Source organism: Peromyscus californicus, unplaced genomic scaffold (genome assembly GCF_007827085.1).
Source record: "Peromyscus californicus insignis strain IS unplaced genomic scaffold, ASM782708v3 Scaffold_12__1_contigs__length_115047231, whole genome shotgun sequence".
Lineage (NCBI taxonomy): Eukaryota > Metazoa > Chordata > Mammalia > Rodentia > Cricetidae > Peromyscus > Peromyscus californicus.
In genome coordinates this window covers 111,334,580-111,354,295 of record NW_026294413.1, presented here as the reverse complement: position 1 = coordinate 111,354,295, position 19,716 = coordinate 111,334,580, and the positions used below count along the sequence as shown (strand labels likewise).

General features: G+C 42.2%; 1 protein-coding gene and 1 long non-coding RNA gene across 6 annotated transcripts in view; one reads left to right on the top strand and one right to left on the bottom strand.

The window, feature by feature from the left end:
- Fhit (fragile histidine triad diadenosine triphosphatase) overlaps nucleotides 1-14,277 on the bottom strand; it is a 1,554,732-nt gene extending 1,540,455 nt beyond the window's left edge. For 3 of the 5 annotated variants that reach the window (XM_052734139.1, XM_052734138.1, XM_052734137.1), the window contains exon 1: nucleotides 14,143-14,276. The gene's annotated coding sequence lies outside the window, so the exon portion shown is untranslated. Of the gene's footprint in view, nucleotides 1-14,142 lie in introns of all 5 variants that reach the window. The other 2 variants (XM_052734142.1, XM_052734140.1) reach the window with 1 other exon arrangement.
- Nucleotides 13,274-19,490, top strand: LOC128107776 (uncharacterized). The gene is made up of 3 exons (XR_008217212.1): nucleotides 13,274-14,101; nucleotides 15,466-15,640; nucleotides 19,281-19,490. It is a non-coding gene; the product is annotated as an uncharacterized LOC128107776 (long non-coding RNA).
- The last annotated feature ends 226 nt before the right edge of the window (nucleotides 19,491-19,716 follow it).

The following is a 19,716-nucleotide window of genomic DNA, read 5'->3' as shown; positions in this document are numbered from 1 at the left end:
TAAAGGGATAGGTTACAGGGTCCAGGAAAGGAGTAGCACAGTCCAGCGGTGTTCTCTGGAGAACTCTGCTCAGTCTACCTCCAGCATCCAGGATCCAGGAACCAAGAGAGCCGGCTCATCCAGATCTCGGGTCTTCAGGGCTCCTGTCTCGGCTCCGCCTTGTAGGTGTGACAGTTACTGAAGCCTCAGTGGGGGTAGTATTTCCAGGTGAAAACTGGAACAGCTACCCACTACAAGTCCCCTCCCATCACAGTCCTGTGCACTTGTCCTTCTGGGACTTAAGGGTTTTTTGGGTTTTTTTTTTTTAACGTTTTCTGCCTGTTGATTTCCTATCTCTGCCACAACTCTCTATCTGACTGTTATATTCATACCTAGCACAGTATCTCACTCACAGAAGCTTCCCAACATTCTTAAGTAGTTTCCATTAAAATTCCCATTTTAAGGATGAGGAAATTGAGCCTGAGCCAAAAAACCAGTTCAAAGTCATGCAGCTAGTAAGTCCCATGGTTTGGGTTTAGTGTATCTGGATACCTGAGCGCAAAAAGAGTAAAAATGTAAAATATTTTAATAATTACATTTATCAGGTGCTTACTACACAAAAGGCATTGTGTTAACGTTTTATTACTTATTTTTGCGTCACTAAGAAAAGGCCCAACAAACAGCCTAAGGGAGGAAGACTCACTCCGGCTCTGTGACAGGGAAAGTAGAGCAGGGCACCTCAGGCCACAGAGGTAAAGTGTGCTGAAGGCTGGTTACATCCCAGCAGGCAGGAAGCAAAGAATGACCAGAGCTAGGGGTAAGATACCTACCAGCAAGATCCTTCCTCCTAAAGGCTCCACACTCTCCCAAGCTAGTGCCAGTAGCTGATAAACAGGCATCCAAAACATAATGCTGTGGAGACATTTAGATTTGGACCACAATTACCACCAAATTCAGACCTATTAATAAAGTGTATACCACTCTATCCATCTTATAGAGAATAAGACCTACAAATTGAAACAGCTTGCTCAATAGTTCTTGACCTACTATATAATAAAGATAAATAGGCACACACACAGAAAGACAGATGAATAGATGGCCAGATAAACAGATTTCTGAATTATCAACAATTCTTCCTCATTACATTAAAACAGAACAATAAACTCATAGACTCCATAAAGATCTAGAACTTTGTTATTGCAAGGGAGGACCATGGACTTCAGTATGAGCAACGACATGGACTTTGCTGAAAACGCAGATGCTTCTGGCCTCGCTGGGACCCCATGCACACAGCTCCAGCCAGCCTTTGACCCACAGGAGTTGGACCCAGCTGTTCAATCTGCACTAGGAAGCCAAGCCAAGCCAACTCCTCTAGGCCAGGGAAACCTTGGCCTACTGCCTCCTGGAAGTTCAGGAGGCCAAAGGAAGCCTAAGCTTAGAGGAAGCTTTATCCCCTGCTCCACAGAGCCAAGAGGGGGCCTCAGCTGCAGATTTATCTGTGGCCATTGGCTAATAAAGCTGCCTGGCCTTTCTTTTACCTCCTAAGCTAGAAGAACTTAGCAACTAGGATTTCAAACTGCAGTACCCACCTGTTGGTTTTATGCCTCAGTATCATTAACCCTCTGCTCAAAGTATCCCCATCTCCATGTAATCAGACCATCTCTGTATTCAGACACACAAGCCATGTACATGAGGCAGTCCTGCCTGCCCAGCTTCCTTTGGGCAAACCTCTCATCTCAGAGCTAGAGATATGCTTCCAGTCTGGCCCATCCCAGCATGCCTCACTCTGGAGACGAGAACAGTTCTAAGTGGTAGGCTCATAATCCAAGCTGGACCACCTTCAAGCTATATTAATTATTTGGATATTGTACTCAACTGGATAAATTTCAGCTAATAAAAACAGAGTCTCTAAATTTGATGGTAAAATCTGGAAACCTTAAAATATGTTACATTTGGTATGTCATATATTAAGGTTAGAATTTAAAGTTAGCCTGATTATAGTTGCCACATCCTTTTTATATTTTAACCCAAGTGAACTGCTTTCTAAGCAACAGTTTACAGCATGGGATCCACAGAATGACCTACATCCTAGGTGATTCAGGAGAAGGGCTTGGTACCTCTCTCTGGCAGTCAGATTTTAGACACTCTTATTAATACCTGAGAAACACTATTTTTGAAAACAAAATTTGTAATTTGGCTCACAGTTTGAGAGAACTTAGTAGAAGATCACTTGGCTCTGCATTCTGAGCCTCTAATAAGACAGAAGAACACTCACAGGAGTGTGTGGCCAAGGAGGCTTTTCACATGATAGCAACCAGGAAGCAAAGACAGAGAGAAGAGAGGGAGCTAGGGACCACATAAGCCTTAAAAAGCCCATCTCCATGTTCGCATTGCTCCAGCTGGGCTCCACCTCCTAAAGTTCCCACTATCTCCCAGTAATGTTACCAAATGAAGAGTCTATCAAGAGATAAAACCATTGATTAGGTCAAAGCCCTCAAGATCCTCCCTTCCGTGAAGTCAATCAGTTGGTAACCAATCCCATAGCATAGGAGCCTTTGGGGAAAATGCATCACATCTAAACCAGAAGAGTACCTTAGCTTCCATTGTCCTAGAATATAACCACCCATTTCTCTAACATGTCCCCACATGATTAAGAGTGCCAGTGTCTAAAGCAGACCATCCAAAGAGTGGGTCCAAGTCAATGAAAGGAGACCTCCTTCTTACATCTAGTAACTAGCAAGCCAACTGAATTTCATTTATACAGACGACTGAAGAAGCAAAGCGCTTTCTTCTTTCCTGCTCATTCACTCACCTTGCTGCTATTCACCCCTGTGCATGTGTCTACGGTCCTCTCTCCTATGTGTCCTCCCTCCCCCTCCTCTCTGCAGGCTCATCCCTGGGAAGGTGAACAGCAATGGCCAGTGCTCCAGGGTTGACAAAGCCCTTGTTTTAGCAGGTTCCACCTCTCTCCTCCACCTGTCCTAAGGGATCTGCTTCTGTCTGTAAAATCCTGCTGCCATTGCTTACACAGCTCTTGATACAATGGGGAGACTATCCTTAGAGGAAGGCAGAATTCAAAGACAAAGACAAAGTTTTACTGTCGTTTTTTTTTTTTTTGGTTTTGGTGGTTTTTTGTTTTTGTTTTTGTTTTTGTCTCCAAAACTGAAGGCATGGGAAGAAGACCTCAAGCCTTGCAGAAAATGAAAATTTTGTTCTTACCACATACCACAAACTTCACTGATTAAATGACTACAGGCTGTAATCTCCTCCAACTAAAATATGAATGCATTAAACTTCATAGGGAGTACTGACACCTCAACATTATCTATGATGGTTTTTAACTCCAGTAACTGTGAGTCTGAGAAACTGCTAAATACATTGAATTTTAATAGAATTCTGATTGCTAATAGAAATAGGCAAACCTGAAAAAAAACAGGGGGGGGGGAGATACTAACAAACACACAAGACTTTACCTCTCTTTACTTTCCAGAATACAGTCAACTGTACCTTCTGTGAACTTCCTTAGCATTTGCTCAATTTTCTGTCATTCATACTTAATTCATCATTAAAAGGAAGCATCGACCATAACTCTAAAAATGTCATGACTCTTAAATATGTGATGTTGAACTCTTAAGCCAAATGGTAACAACTTTCTACCCGCATTTTCCTTTTCTCTCTATGGAGTCAACACACCAGGAAAATAAAGCTACTACATTGTAAAATAGCCTCCCACTGAGTAAAGAGGCTCAGGAAATGCTGGCAAATGAAATTATGGTGTTCACTAATACACATTCAGGCCAAAAATGCCCCTAGCTTCTTGATAAGGTTTTAAATATAAATATTCAAACATAAGTTCGTGTATTTTCTATGAGAGAAAGGGGACTTTTAAAAAGAAAGAGTTCTAGCAGTGATCAGAATCTATCTCCCCCAAATACACCACCTTGGAAGATCGATGTCAGTTAAACAGCAGCCCAGGGAGAGAGGACTCTTTCAACACCTCCCCAGCTACCTGAAAGCAGGGCATACATTCCCTTTGTGAAGGAGATGTGTTTGTAAAGGTGTGCCTCTCTCCCTATCAAAAAGACACTGACTTTGTGCACAGCAAACCTTGTGAACCAACCTTCATTTCCCGTCCATTTCCACAGCACCTCCTCCTCCCAGCTCACCCTGCCACCCATCTCCACTCCTAGAGCACATCACCTCTTCCTCTGTTCTGTCCACACAGGCTATGTAAGCCCCAGCACCGCCTCCTCTTTGGAGTGTTCTTTCTCTAAAGTCCTCCACATGCATACTTAATAAAAAGCTCCCCAACTTCAATCTTTCCTTTGTAGGCTTAATTTTTAGGGCCCTAGAAGCAGGAACTAAGAGGGTAGAAGTTTTCTTCCTCCTCAGTCTCTATAACATTCAGAAAATAAAAGGTATTTAATCAAATTATCTTAATTAATCTGCCAATAAAAAATGGGAGTAATTGTTTACAAAAGGAACCAGACTTCCACAGTGGCAGCTCTGAGGAGGCCATGCATTTCAGACAACTGCACTAGAAAAAAGAAGGCCACTAGTAAGAGCAGTTTCTGTTTTTCTGAACAGTCCTTTAGTCCTTTGTGCAACCCTCTCATGGGTTCTGAAAATGTCTTTTAAACATGGTTTTAATGAATTTATTTGAGGGAGATGTCAGCAAGCCACCCAAGAAGCAAGATGCTAGAGAACCGGTAAAGCCACAGGCCATGTGGCAATAAATAGATAAATAGAAATGGGCTAATTTAAATTTAAGAACTAGCTAGCAATAAGTCAGAGCTATTGGTTGATCATTTATAATTAATACAATCCTCTGAGTGATTATTTGACAATGGCTGAGGGACAGGGAAATTACCACAAATGGTAAATTACCACAAATGGCAGCCCAATGTGGGACAGGAATTTCCACATAAGACCTGAAAAGGCTTAAAAAAGAATCTAAACACACAAAAAGGAAGTCAAGCTCAGCTTCTTGGTAACTGTCTTTTCTCTGATAGGGTCTGTTTGCTAGCGATGAACAGAGGCATGGCTCTTTTAAGAGACAGCTTCCTAACTCAGTGCTAGTGGCAAAAACAGGTGACTCTTTTAAAAGGCCCTGCTGCCAAACACTTAAATGGTGTTTATGAGCAGCAGGAGACCAGCTACTCAGTAGCAGTATGGACCCAACAACTTCCCAGAGTTGGGGCAGTAAGCCTGACTCTCACTGGTACCTCATCCATGAAGCTAGGCTCTCAGAAAGCCGAGCGGGATGAGACCAACCCCCAAAGCCACCACTTTGGTCCTAACCATGCCACACTGATTAGCAGTTTAAAGCCTCATGCAATCAAAAAACAATACAAATACATAATAAAGAGAGATTCAGATTAAAAAAAAAACTCTAAACAGGTCAATGTATTTAAAAAAATTACATAGACTTGGGAGAGAGAAGAGAAATATATACAGTCTTAGATTAAAAATATAATTTTAAAATAATAAAGTCCTTAAAAAATAAATAGAGTCATAAAAAATAAATGAAAAGCCACATAAAGATGGGAAATACACAGAGAGTCTGGATCTTATACGTTGTGTTGTCTTTAGATTTTTTGACTGCTAATGAACAAATGATAACTACTAAAAAGACACTGGATTGTGAAAATGGATAGATTAAACCAACCTATATATTTAAAAAATGTCTTGACTTCAAAATTTAAGTTAAAAGATATGTTCCTTAGGGAGAGAGGTTATGCTTTTGTTCCCACAGAAAATGAGAGGCTGTGGATTCATTCTGTGTTACGAAAAATTAGGTTTGATCGAGGAAGACCCCTGAAAAATCTCCAATGGGAGTGAATGGCCCAGATGATCCAACATCTCAGAGTGCCTCTGCTGTGGGATAAACCTTCTGTACGCTGTGAACATATATTACTCTCATTGGTTAATAATAAAGCTGATTGGCCAATAGCAAGACAGGATAAAGTTAGGCAGGACAATCAAATTGAGGACTTGGAAGAAGAAGGGCAGAGTGAGAGAGACGCCAGTGAGTTGCCCAAGAAGTAAGATGCTAGAGGATTGGTAAAGCCGCACCGTGGCAATACATAGATTAATAGAAATGGGTTAATTTAAATGTAAGAACTAGTTAGTAATAAGTCTGAGCTATCAGCTAAGCATTCTGTAATTAATATAAGCTTTTATGTGTCTTTGGGGACTGGACGGTCAGAACAGAAGGCTCTGCCTCCATTTACATTTATTGCTTTTTATTTCCAGTTATGAAGAATGAAAACAAACTAAATACCAGGAAGAGAGCCCCAACCTGAAAGTCCCCATAAAGAGAATCATGACTCAGGGAAGCAAGGCTAGAGACACACAATGGGGCAGAGAGGTAAGCATCTCTGAGAGTGAAATGAGGACACACCCCAGGATACAACCTGTAGTGACTCATCTAGTTCAGGAGAGCTTTGGGTGAGGCATCTCATGTCTTCCACTCCCAAGCCTTCAAATGCTACTTTCTAGATATCTCATTCCGTAACTATACCATTGGAATCACTTGAGAAACTTCAAAAAGAAAATGCCAACACCTGTCCCCTTTGCCAAGACAGCTGTCCCCTTTGCCAGTCTGACTGGATCTGTGCATGAGAACGACCAGTCCCAGTGGAGATGGGGAAATCTAAGGGTAACCAGCCCTGAAAACCACTTATCAGAAAGCAAATTAATATTATAGAAAGGAGGAAGAAATTTCCATTTCAATGCCTCAAATTCTCTTCTTAATAATGGAGCTTTGACTTGAACATGTTACGTTAAGGATCCTGGGTTTTCCCATTGAATTTGAAGACTCTGAAATATCTCTCTGCTCGCGGTGGGACGCACAGACTGCTACTCCAAAATACTTTAAACTAAAGGAAGGAGAGAAAAACATCAGAAACCAAGTTTTATTGTCCTTTCCCTCCTTCTCCCCTGAAGCAGGTCGTAAAATCCAGGAAGGATTTTCAACCTTCCCATGAAACAGGTCATAAAACCCTCATGAGAAATAGCCTCCCTGTACCTGGAGGAAGGACACATTCTTATCTCTGAAGACAAGGGGTTATGGTAAAGAATCTGACCTAACAGGCCCTCTGTTTCCTTCAGGGTATTAACATTACATCTCACTGTTTTTTTTTTATCTGATCCTGTTAACCATGATTCAATCTACTTCATCAGTCCTATCATAAAAATACACAGGTTTACCATCTTCAACTCACCATTCTCTAATAAAGATCCCATGTAATGTAAAACCTACAATACATAAATTTGCATACTTTTTCAAAGTTGTTCACCTGTCTTTTGTTCATGGGGGTGGGGAGGAAGGGGAGTCCCTTGGCCATGAGCCTAGCATGAATGAAGAAAAGATATTTCAATTCCCCTGTACCAATAATTTCTAAATATATACAAATGGCTGGAGAACTTGTAGCTAAAACAATAGAATTAAAGATAATGTATTCCATTCAATATTTAAAATATTATGAACAAGAAAGCTTGAAACAGAATGCACAAAGTTGTGATTTTATTGATTTATTTTTCATTAGTTGACTTTTTGTTCGTGTCTTACTTGGTAATCCAGGTTGGTTTACAACTCATCTATGGCCCAGACTGGCCTTGAACTCATGACCCTCCTACCTCTACCTGCTAAGGACTGAGACTTGCCACTAAGCATGGCTTGTGATTTTTTTTTATTACTATGAATAATAATAACAAAATGAAGAGCTACCATATACTGAAGACAGCCACTGGATTAAACATTCTACGGGTTATGTGGAAACTGAGGCTGAGAGAAACTGGAATAATTTACCCTGAGTCACACAGAAGGTTGGACCAACATTAAAAATCAAAACCCGGAGGCAGAGGCAGGCGGATCTCTGTGAGTTCGAGGCCAGCCTGGACTACCAAGTGAGTTCCAGGAAAGGCACAAAGCTACACAGAGAAACCCTGTCTCGAAAAACCAAAAAAAAAAAAAAAAAAAAAAAAATCAAAACCCTTTGTTCTTTTGGTCTGTGATGGGGTAAATGAGAATGACCTCCATAAGCACCTACGTTTGAACACTTGATCCCCAGTTAGTGAAACTGGGAAGTGCTGTGGAATAATCCTTCTGTACGCTGTGAATATGTATTATTCTCATTGGTTAATAATAATAATAATAAACCTGATTGACCTATAGCAAGGCAGAATAAGGCTAGGCGGGAAAGCCAAACTGAAAATGCTGGTGGGAAGAAAGGCAGAGTCAGAGAACTGCCAGTCAGCCATCCAAGGAAGCCAGATGTGCCAGAGGACAGGTAAAGCCACAAGGCACGTGGCAAAATAGGTTAATTTAGATGTAAGAGCTAATTAGTAATAAGGTATCGGCCGAGCATTTACAAATAATATTAAGTCTCTATGTGGTAATTTGGAAGCAGCTACCAGGAAGGAGAGTGGGTGGTCAGGACAGGACGGGGAAGGATTAGGAGGTGTGGCTTGTTGGAGGAGATGTGTCCCTGAGAGTGGGCTTTGAGGTTTCAAAAGACTCATTTACACTAATCCCAGTGTTCTCTCTCTGCCTCTTGATTGCATATCAAGATGTGAGCTCTTAGCTGTTCCTACTGCCATGCCTTTGCTCTGCTGTTAAGGACTCTAACACTATAAACTGTAAGCTCAATTGGATGCTTTCTTTTGTAAGTTGGTTTGGTCATAGTATTTTGTCACAGCAATAGAACAGTAACTGAGACAGGGTCCATCCTCTCACCTACACTCATCTCAACTCTCACAAAGAACCTAAGAACTGCCTAAATACTTTCTGTTCAGAGTACAGTCCATGAAGGAGCAGAAAGGGCCTATTGGAAAGACTGGTGTTCTGGTCTATCCATATCTACCAAATCAGAAGGACACAGGCACACACCAATGTTCAAAAGCACAGATCTATGTACACTAGCCCTTCAAGGCTCAGGGAACATCCCAGCAAGGGGAGTACAGGAAGAATGAGTGCTACAGGAAGATGTCATCCAGATAAGACACAGCTGCCATACCAACAAACTCATGCAATTACCTGCATATCATCTACACAAGATCACAAGATTGGGCCCATCACCATCCAGATAAGACACAGCTGTTACACCAACAAACTCATGCAATTACCTGAATATCATCTACACAAGATCACAAGATTGGGCCCATCACCATCCAGATAAGACACAGCTGTTACACCAACAAACTCATGGAATTACCTGCATACGATCTACACAAGATCACAAGATTGGGCCCATCAGCATTTCAGTATGAACACATGAGACCTCACCTCTCCCTGAACAACTTTTGGAAATTAATGTTTGCTGTGGGATGAGGTGTCATTCTCCTCAGTGGTAAAGCCATAGATAAGCTGCCTATGCTCTAATAAATATCCCTCAGTCACACTCATGCAAATAGCCGTGATTAAACTCAGTGAGGGCCCCTCCCCTCCCCTCTCTCTCTCTCTCTCTCTCTCTCTCTCTCTCTCTCTCTCTCTCTCTCTCTCTCTCTCTCACACACACACACACACACACACACACACACACACACACACACACACGTGCTATTTAAAGACTTGTTGGGATAAAGGGGGTTTCAGAGGACATTGTAATGGGGGTGGAAATGACCAAAAACTCATTATATATGTGTATGAAATTGTCAGGAGGAGGAGGAGGAGGAGGCAGCAAGCACAGTTATGGATATTTTTTCCACATTAACTACTGTCTTTTACTGATTTATTATGCACAATGGATCTACACTTTTAAAAATATGCAAACATTTTATTTCCCCACTTGAGACTACTAAGTGGTTTCCCAAATTTCCTTAGAATAAAGTTCAAGACTCGCAGATGCTGGACTGTGTGTAACATCATTTTCCTTGTATTCTTTCTCTTGCAGTGCTAAGCAACATGGGGAGGAAAGGGTTTATCTTACGGTTTACAGTCCTTCAGGGCAGGAACTGAGGTAGAGGCATTAGGGGGATTGTGCTTACTGGCCTGCTTCTTATGGCTTGTTGAACTTTCTTCCTTATACAACAGAGGACTTCTTTATACAACATGTCCAGGGCTAGCACTACCCACTGAGGGCTGGGCCTCCCCACACCAATCATGAATCAAGAAAATGCCCCACCGAGGGCCACAGGCCAATCTGATGGAGGCAAGTCCTCAGCTAAGGTGTCCTCTTGCCAGCTGACACTGGTGGTGTCAAGATGACAGGAACTAAGCAGCGTGGCCGTCTGTGCTGGTCTGTGCAGCCTCCCCTGCCACTTTCTTCAGCCAGTGACTGTCGTGCCTGGGTTCCTAGACCTCCACTCTACTCACCAAGTCCCAGCACTTCCTTTCTTCCTTCTCTCTAGAATACACCACCACTCACCACCATGACCACCTCCCTACCAGTCACATCCATTGCTCTCTACAACTGATACACAGTGGAGGGTCTAGAGGAGCCACAGCAAGCTGTATGCATCTGTTCAATGTTCAGGATCCTAAAGACCTCTATCTTTCCTTTGTCCACTTAACCCTACCTTCTTCCTTTGGCTGTGATCCTTCTTTCTGGCTCTCCTTCTCTATCTATCACTGAGTAACAGAAAATGATGTCTTTATCAATAATATTTAGAAATAACCCACTAGCTATTGCCCCTGAATTACTCACCAGCTGGAGGACAACTGCCTCCGTTGAACCCTGAGGATCCTGGCACAAGTTCTCCTCCTTTCTACAGGTAGGCAAAAGGCCTCATGACACAAGCCAGCTGCTTCCCAGCCTAAGTTTAATATCTGCCTGGAGTCATGGGCCCGTCTTCTCAGCAGGCAGTTCCCACATAAAACCTTTACCATCTCCATGCCCATAAGATTGCCACTGGGCTGCCAAGATGAGTTTTCAGGAGTGATAAAAACTTTGTACTTTGAGTATGATGGCCCACCCTTCTTACTCTAAGAGGACAAATAAAAAATTATTTTGTTTTCACATATCAAGTTTACACAAACAATGACAAAATAAGATGTAGTATTTATCTATTTGCTGCAGGCGATTAGGAGCCTGAGAGCATGCCCAAAGTTAGAAACTCTCTGTCTTCTTCATTTTCACTCCATGAGGTAAAAATGCAGAGAGGACACAAGTCTCACAGAAGCCTCAGAGAAGGAGCTGGGATTGAAATGCTAGTATGCCACATGACTGAGATGTATTGCTTTTATCTGGATCGCTGTTTCATCTGAGAAGTCAAAGACATGAACATATCCATATATAGCCCTTTGGAAGATGACCTCAGAGGCTGAGATTTCTCTCTGCCATGTTCATGTTGAAAGTAACATAACCTGCATCTTATATTTCAAAGCTGCATTTCTACATTAAAAGAGAAAAGTGAGATTGAAAGAAATGCTGTGGAAGCAGAGCTTGGGGGTACTTATGAATTCAAATCAACAACCACGTTCTCTGTCTTCTAGTTGTGAGCCACGTGGGATAGTGCATTACCAGCCTACCACTTGAGAGAGTGTTAGAGGTCACACAGGTTGATGGGAAGAATTTCTTGCATAGTGACTTGCTCTGAGTGTTTAGTCAATAATTTACAAAGCTGCTATGTCATTATCTAATTACCAGAAATCATCTCTCACACAGAAAAGGTGAGAGGTGCTTGCTTACATATCTGTGAATACATAACTGAAGGGCCCATGTGTCTTCTCAAACCAAAGATGTGAGTAACACACACATCTTGTGTACATTTCCTACACTTATATCAAAGTGTTTGATTGTGATATTTGTGGATGTAAAAACAGCATCAAAAGCTCATTCTTTCATCTCTGGAGGAACAAAAGAGTATTGGGAACCAAAACAAAACTAACAGAAATGGAACATATTGAAGCTGCATGTACATACAAATGAAGATGAGAATGCAGAAGCATTCCTAAAGCATGCCACCAGATATTTACAGGAATGGCATGGAGTAAGGACACCAAGAGGAGGCAAACAGGCTCCTGATGGTTCAGCCGTGTGAAGACTCGGGAAAACCTCTTCCCTTTGGCCCAAAGCATGAGAGGAAGGCTGCTGGCCCACTTATCTACAAAATGATAGAAATGATTCCTAAGCCCTTCCAGTTCTAGCACACGGGACACTTTTCATTTAAATGTCTCTTGCACCTGAAGAGATGAGCATATAAAGATTCTCAGAAAGCATTTGTTGAATTAATAAAATAGGACAACTGTAGCAATGAGAAAGAAGACTTTAGCACAACTGGCCCTAGTCTGTGGCCTAGAAAGAACAAATCTTGGGAAGGGGGGGGGGGGGTAACATTATCCAAATAGCTACACACCCACTGTGCCTTCCAGCTTATTGTAAGATTCTGAGGATAGTTCCATCTCTGACTTAAACCAACGATGTGATCCCAGGCAAACTGCTCTACCTCACAGGGACCAGTTCCCTCATTGCTGAAATAAAGGTGTGCTCAAGCTATATATAGCTAACATTTTTGAAACCTTTACTGCCAGCAATTGTTCAGAACTCTATGCTTTGGACTTTAAAAATCTCAAAAGGTTTTGCAACACTAGCATTTAGTGTCTAATTACAGAAGAACCATTTGCACTTTAAAGGTTTTGTATTCTCTAGTCCAATAGGCCAGAGTCTCAGAATGCATTCTGTGATGTAGGGCCTTTGCTAGGAAGAAACTATCAAACAGAAGGCACTACAATCCCAGTACTTCCATTATCCAGCTGGCTTAATTTGAACATGTTGCTTAACTTTCCTACCTTTTGACCCCAATCAGTTTGATGTATAAAAATTGATATCTCTACCACATCGCTTTAAAGGAGATTAAATTATAGATGAATCTAATGTGCAATGAAATATACAGCACAATACTAATACAGTTGTGAAACAATGACAGCCATCTCAGCCATCTCCTCAAGCTTTTTATTATGAGAGATACAGAATTATGTGAAGACTATGTAAACATGATTTTAGCAAAAACCTCATATCTAATACTTTGAATAGCATATTCAATCAGAAAAAGAGAAGAAAAAAAAAAGATTCCTTCACTAAATATTGCTCTTTAGCCCCATCTTAATTAAGCGGATGAACAAAGAAGGCGCCAAGAAGTGAGGGCATGTGGGAGTCGTAGTTCTAAGGGGCAAGACTACCTCCTGGGGGTCCTGGTAGTGAGACTTCAACTCCCAGAAGACATCTCGCCAGGCCAAATGGCACATTGGGAGCTGAAGTTGGTAGTTGAGTAGGGTGCAACGAGCGGGACTACAAGTCCCAGAAGCCTCCGCAGCCCAGGTCTTAGGCCTTAAAATGGAGCCAGAAAAAAGAGCTGTCAGTTACAATCAGCTTAAGCACAGGTTCGAGTGGGACTGCTCCTGGAAGTCCAGGGCTATTCCTAGTTAGCGTTTGCCCAAAACAACCAGGGGGTATTTTCAGCACATTCCTGAGACCAAAAATAAGCCGTTTTCACATGACAAACTTTCGGGAGCCTGGCCTCAATGTCCATTATGGCTTTAGGCCGCTTCTCTGGGCCACTAGGGCAGGGAGCCGATTTTTGCTGGTAGTCCAGGGTCACGCGGCAGAGGCAACGGGCTCCAGTTCCAGCAACCTGCAACCTGCCTCCTTATTCTACAAATGTTTACAGCTTCCAGATCCCCGCGTGTGAAATTAAAATTAAAAAGCACGAAGGCTTAAGGTCCAACTAGTGACGAGTTCTCCCACCACAGTGAATTGATGTGAGTTTGTTTTGCGTTTGTTTATGTTTTAAACTTATCCAATGCAAATTCTTTCCCGAAACGGTGTCCTCTGTGTGCCTGTTCTGCTGCTGCCCTGGCACCTGTTCAGACCTTTGGGGACTCCTGAGCTAGGTATCTGTTTAACACAGACCTGTTTGGGTCAGGGTTCCTGCCACTTGTCCACGGAACTGACAAACTATCCAAAAGTAGTCACAGCCAACTACACCTCGAGGACCCGCTGGCGCGACCCCCGTGCCTCAGTTTACCCCCAGGGGCTGGTTGAGGCTTCGACAGGTGCTCAAGACCTGGGGCGCCTGAGTCCCATCGCCGAGAAGTCTCAGCAAGTGGGCGAGTCCTCCTGACAGACGGTCCCCCTAAGAGGAGCGGTGCTGGCCTGTCCCCGCCCCGCCGGCCGCAGAGGTACTGACCAGACGCGCGTGGAACCCAGCCCGCGCCCCTACCTTCCAAGATCGTGGCGGCTGGAATGGAAAGCAGAGGGCGGGAGCGCGGGGTAGGAGCGCCGCCTGAGCGTGTGCCCACTGGGGTGGACCTGGGAGCTGAGGGACAGTGCCGCTGCTGGGCCAAACGAACGGACTACAATCCCCACACCACCCCGCGGCAGGGGCGGGATCCAATATGGCTTCTCACCTGGAGACAGGCGCGGGGGCCAATAGAGGAAGAGCACGAGCTTACGCTCTGCCAATCGGAAGCCAAAGGGCAGAGTGTCTGGGGTGACACTCCCCTTCGAAAGGGGATTTTGTCGTAAAGCTCACAATCTTTGGCTTTTTCCAAATGAAAAAAAGAAACACGATTATCTCTCTTGAAATGAAAGCCTGCTCTGTACGTTTGCTTCCCTTCCTCCAAAAGGAGCTAACTGTACTGCACTTCCCTTCCCCACCGAGGCTCATTCCTGTTTCCTTAAGACTTTCATATTTCTCCCAGAACACGTTCCCAACGTCTCTACTTGATCCAGCATATGGCTACCCTTGACCTTCGTTGACATCCTGACAAAATCACACCACAACCTTCCCATGCCTTTCCCCTGCCTTTATTCTCTGCCCTTGCAATGTTTTCAGCTAGGCTCTTGCCAGAAAACCCTGCAAGTTACTTATTGGTGTCCTTTATTGTCTTACTGTTCCACCAGGATACTTGCAGAAGTAGATTTTTATTTGGCTGCAATATTTCTTACAACTAGGGGAGTCAAACAATGAGTAAAACCTAGAAAATAAGTTCTGAATAATTGAGTGATATCTAGAGATGACCTTCTGTTCTCCCTATCTCTCACCCATATCAATTAAACTCATCTCTGATCACCATAGATAGGTCTTTTATGCTTGCTCTTTTTCATTTTAATTCAGTCATTTTCTCAATGTATTCTATACCACATGCCTTTTGAATACTGGAGAAATTGTTGACTTAGCCAATTCTGAACCTGAACATGTTCTGGGTCTAGTAATGTATGAGAGAAAAAATTTAATTTTCCAATAAATGCAGTTGCAAATTTCGGAGCGACTAAATGATTGTCACATGATCATGCAGCTCCTAAGCAGGGACTGTAATCTTGCCACTACACTGCTCTTTCTTCTTAGAGATGCCCCCTTCCTTTTTCGTCGTCTATTCTCTCCCAAATCTGAGTACAAGGAAAGAAAGACATTTGCTAGTCTTCCTTAAAGTTTTGAGAGTGAAACAAGGAGCAGTGATGCTTGGACAAGCCTTAAAATATGCCCCTGATTGACATCTGTGGCCCAGCACCCTTACCCAGGCCTTCTTTTCATTACTTGCAGGAGGTTGCACTGAGTCTCAGATTGCTCATCCTTTTGGAAGTTTGAACCCCATGCAGAGTAGCAAGATGTCCTACAAAGCATCCTGGTGAGAAATACTGATGTCCTTGGAAGCTTGACTCCCAGAGACTTTCAACCTGGATTGTGGACAAATATGCCTATTAATACTGAGACCTAGGTAAGTTATGAATTAAGGTGAAACTGAAAAGAATTACAGTTAAAATAGCAAGAATGCAGGTCAGTATGTCTACAGATTAATCTTGTGCATAGGGATTGAAGCCCCTCCGGGCTTTCTAGCATATGTTTCTGTCAGCTCAGGGTTATTTCCTATAATACAACAATACTTTCTAGCTTTTATGAGCAGAATTAGTTGGCTTGCCAGTTCCAGCTTTTCTCGAGCTGATCAGCATGAAAGATTTTACCACATGTGTCTCTGCATAGAAGAGAGCCAAACTAAAAGTGGAATAAAATCCCTGGGCCAGAGGAAGCTAGGAATCTCAACATTTAAACCCCTCCCAAGACAGTATCAGCCTACAGTCATTACATTTTCTACTTGAAGATGAATATGAATACATTTAAGATATAACGTTGTATCTAATGATGAGTATAGCATTGGTAAACAGCATATTAACATAGCTATATGAATATAAGCATTCGGCTGTGGATGTTTCTGGGTTAAAGGTGAGCTGTGACTTCTAGCAATACATACATTTGTAAAGAACACTAAGGCATGGTCTTGGAGCTTGGATCTGGTCTTGAATCCAAAACTCCTAAGTACCAAGACAATCAACTGGAAGGTTACAATCTAATCTACAAACTGATTGAATAATCACTGCAGTTTGGGTTTTTCCAGAAGCATGTCCTGAGATACATATTCAACAGAGAGTTGTTTATCACACAGCAATTACAGGAAATACCAGGAAGAAAATAGGAAAGTGAAATAGGGAAGGGAAGACATGCCCCCCAACCCTGCCACCAATGTAGCCCATTCATCATGTCATGTGCAGCTCAGTCCTCCTGGGGATCTTTAGAAAGCAATGTTGAATTGATTTGTCCCACCAGAGAAGCAGAAGATCTGGGTTGTTGAAACACTAATTCCCATCAGTCTGTAGGGGATTCCTCAGGGGTATGTTTATATTCTAAGTTGCCAGGCATGCATATGAGCAGACAGAGTAGCCTCTGTGGACACAGAAAGTTAGAAATTGAAGCCATGCCATTGGAAATAAGAGGGCAGGTCACTAAAAGATGTGCTATAGCTGTGTCAGAAACTAGTAGAATAAGAATAGTTCCAAAATGAAGTAGATATGTACAAGTAGTGTGTGTGTGTGTGTGTGTGTGTGTGTGTGTGTGTGTCAATGTGCACACACGCACGTATATTCCAAGCTGCTTACCACTTTACCCTTGTATCTTTATCATATGAACTATTAAGATAAACTTTCCTTTCTAAATATCTTCATTAAGGCATATAAACCAAACAGTAACTCTGGAAAATTGGAACTCTTGGGGACTTTAGAGGAGTCATGGTGAGTAGGCTGCATAGGGGAAAGATCAGAAGACGGGGAAAGGAGACTTAGACAAAATACTGCTGAAGACATGTTCATTTCTTATCTCATGATCTTAAAGAAACTCAAGAGCTTCGTGCAGGGTGAGTAAAGATCCAGGTAGTCTATAGGCCTAGAAGACATTTTGTGTGTGAGAGAGAGCTCTGTAGATTGTGCTGCCATAACATTCATTCAGAGCAAACAGCTTCGCTTAAGATTGTTGTCACTGTTTGTCATTCTGCTTTTCCCTCGTCTCCTGCAAATACAATGCAAGCTCTGAGAAGCAAGCACTTTCTGATGAACTTACTCCTTGATGGGAGTCAAGGAAGGAGTATGCTGCCATACACATGCTTCAGCCACAGGATGCACATGATGTAAGAACTAGAAGGGCCCTGTAGTGTTCAAGGAAGTCATAAAGCAAATGAGCACAGACAACTTTCCATTATAACAAATACAGGATCATCCTCCTCTGTAGGGAGCCTGGAGAACACATAATGGAGTCCCAAGAGCATCCTCCTCAAGCTCATAGGACCTACAAAGAAATCTTTATTGTGGAAACACTCTCAAAACTGGGCAGTCATTAGCAGTCAAGGAGGTCAACCCTCTGCATAATTCAGTTCAGCCATATGTTACAGGTCATAAATTAGACATTCAGACGAGCATTCTGAAGGGATTTATTTGGAAAAAAGGCATCCAAAATGAAAATATATTAAAACAAGGACAGCAATGTTTTGTTTTTATTGTACAAAGTATAGAGAGACCGGAATTCAGCTGTCCAGAAATGCTCCAGTCTCCTTCACAAACCCCAGCTTGTAATCCTGGAGATTTTCTGGCTGTCAGGAAAAATCTAGTTGCTAGTAAGAGCAAGAGCCGCCTTATGACATACTAAATATTGTTCAAATTTTCCACCCTCCATTTTTCTATCATTTCATCCAATTTATTCTCTTGTTTTCCCATGTTAAATGGATTCCTTGGGTAGATCTACTCATTAGATATTGAAGAGCTCAGGATATTCCCTATAGTTAGAGAACATATGCACGCTGTCTCTTTGTAACTATGCCTCATAAATAATCACACTTAATCCTTCTTAGTGCTATCTTTTGCAGTCATCTCCCAGTTACCTAGAACATAAGGTACATAAAACTAAGCTCAGTGTCCATGCTGTGATCTCACTAGGGGGGCTCAGAGATAAGCTGTGATTTCTCATCACTTTCTTTCAAGAAATGATGCATCCGAACACATGACCCCAGGTTCCCTGTAGTGTTAAAGACACCTCATCACTCAGGAAGATAAAACTCCATTAAAAACATTTCCTAAAAATTAAAAAGCTGTATTTCTTTAGTAGAAGACTGTTCTAGTGTGCTGCCTGTTGCTATGATAAACACCATAAACAAATGAGTTTATTTCAGCCTCCAGGTTACAGGTTCCCCCCATCATGGAGAGAAACCAAAGCAGGAGCCTGGAAGCAAGAACTGGAGCAGTGATGACTTACTGGATTGCCTCCTTTGGCTTGCTTACCTCCCTCTCTTGTGTGGCCGCGTCCTGCCTGCCCAGGAGTGGCACTGCCCACAGTGAGCTGAGCCTGCCCATACTAATCAATAGTCAAGAAAATGGCCCACAGATATGCCAGAGACCAGTCCGTTGGTCATGGAGATGGGGTAATCAGAGAAGGCCTCTCGAAAGAGGTGTCATTGAATAAAGGCCTGTTTGTAGAGGTATGATTTTGAAGAAATGAGGAGACAAACTGTGAGGAAATCTGTGGAAGAAAGTTCCAGACAGAGGGAGCAGCAAATGCAAAGTCTTTAAGACGCAAACAAGTTTGTCATGATAGTCAAATGTTAGTCTTGTTAGTGAAAAGTCATGTTAATGAAAAGTAAAATCATAGGAGATGAAGTCAAAGTCTTAAGGAAAAAGGCTAAATTAGTCCATAAATGTAATTGCCAGACAGTGCATGTATAATATCCACTTGTATAAACCTAAAAGGATTAGGTTTTACACAAACATACACACACACACACACACACACACACACACACACACACACACACACACACACAATCACTAGTGTCTGTAAGTACACACATAAAGCTTTTGGAGCAGGTATATTTTGGAAACTGATAAATTTTATAGTTTGAAGAAAATCATAGACCTATACTATCTGGTCTACCCTGCCCAGGTAGTTTTGGGACAGCATCCTGTCAACAGACACCACTATGTGACAACCCACAGACAAAACAAGCATGTTTTGTTGTTGTTGTTGTTGTTTTGTTTTTTCAGAATTGTGGATCTGTGGTTGCACTCACAAGGAAACTCCTGGGATAATCCCTAGTGATTCTGAAGAACTCCTGGAAGTCTTCCAAATGGGAAGACAGAGACAGCCTCGACATCAGGAGACTGTCTTGTGACTATACACCATTCTAAACTTCTGAACATTTTTTAAACCATGTAGTACTTTTTCCATTATAATTACACAAATTTAAAATTTTAATGAAGACATCAAGGTTTTTAATTAATGCATTCTTTAGATATCAATAAATAAAATAACTAATAAAATGGATAGTATTGACAGAAAATGTTTTCAACGAAGTTTTTTTCTTTTATGTGTGTATGTGTGTATTCATGACTGTGTGTGTGTGAGGGGATTCATAAGTATGTGTGTGCTCATGCCTATGGAGGCCAGGAACCACCCTGACAGTGTCGCCCCTCAGGTTCC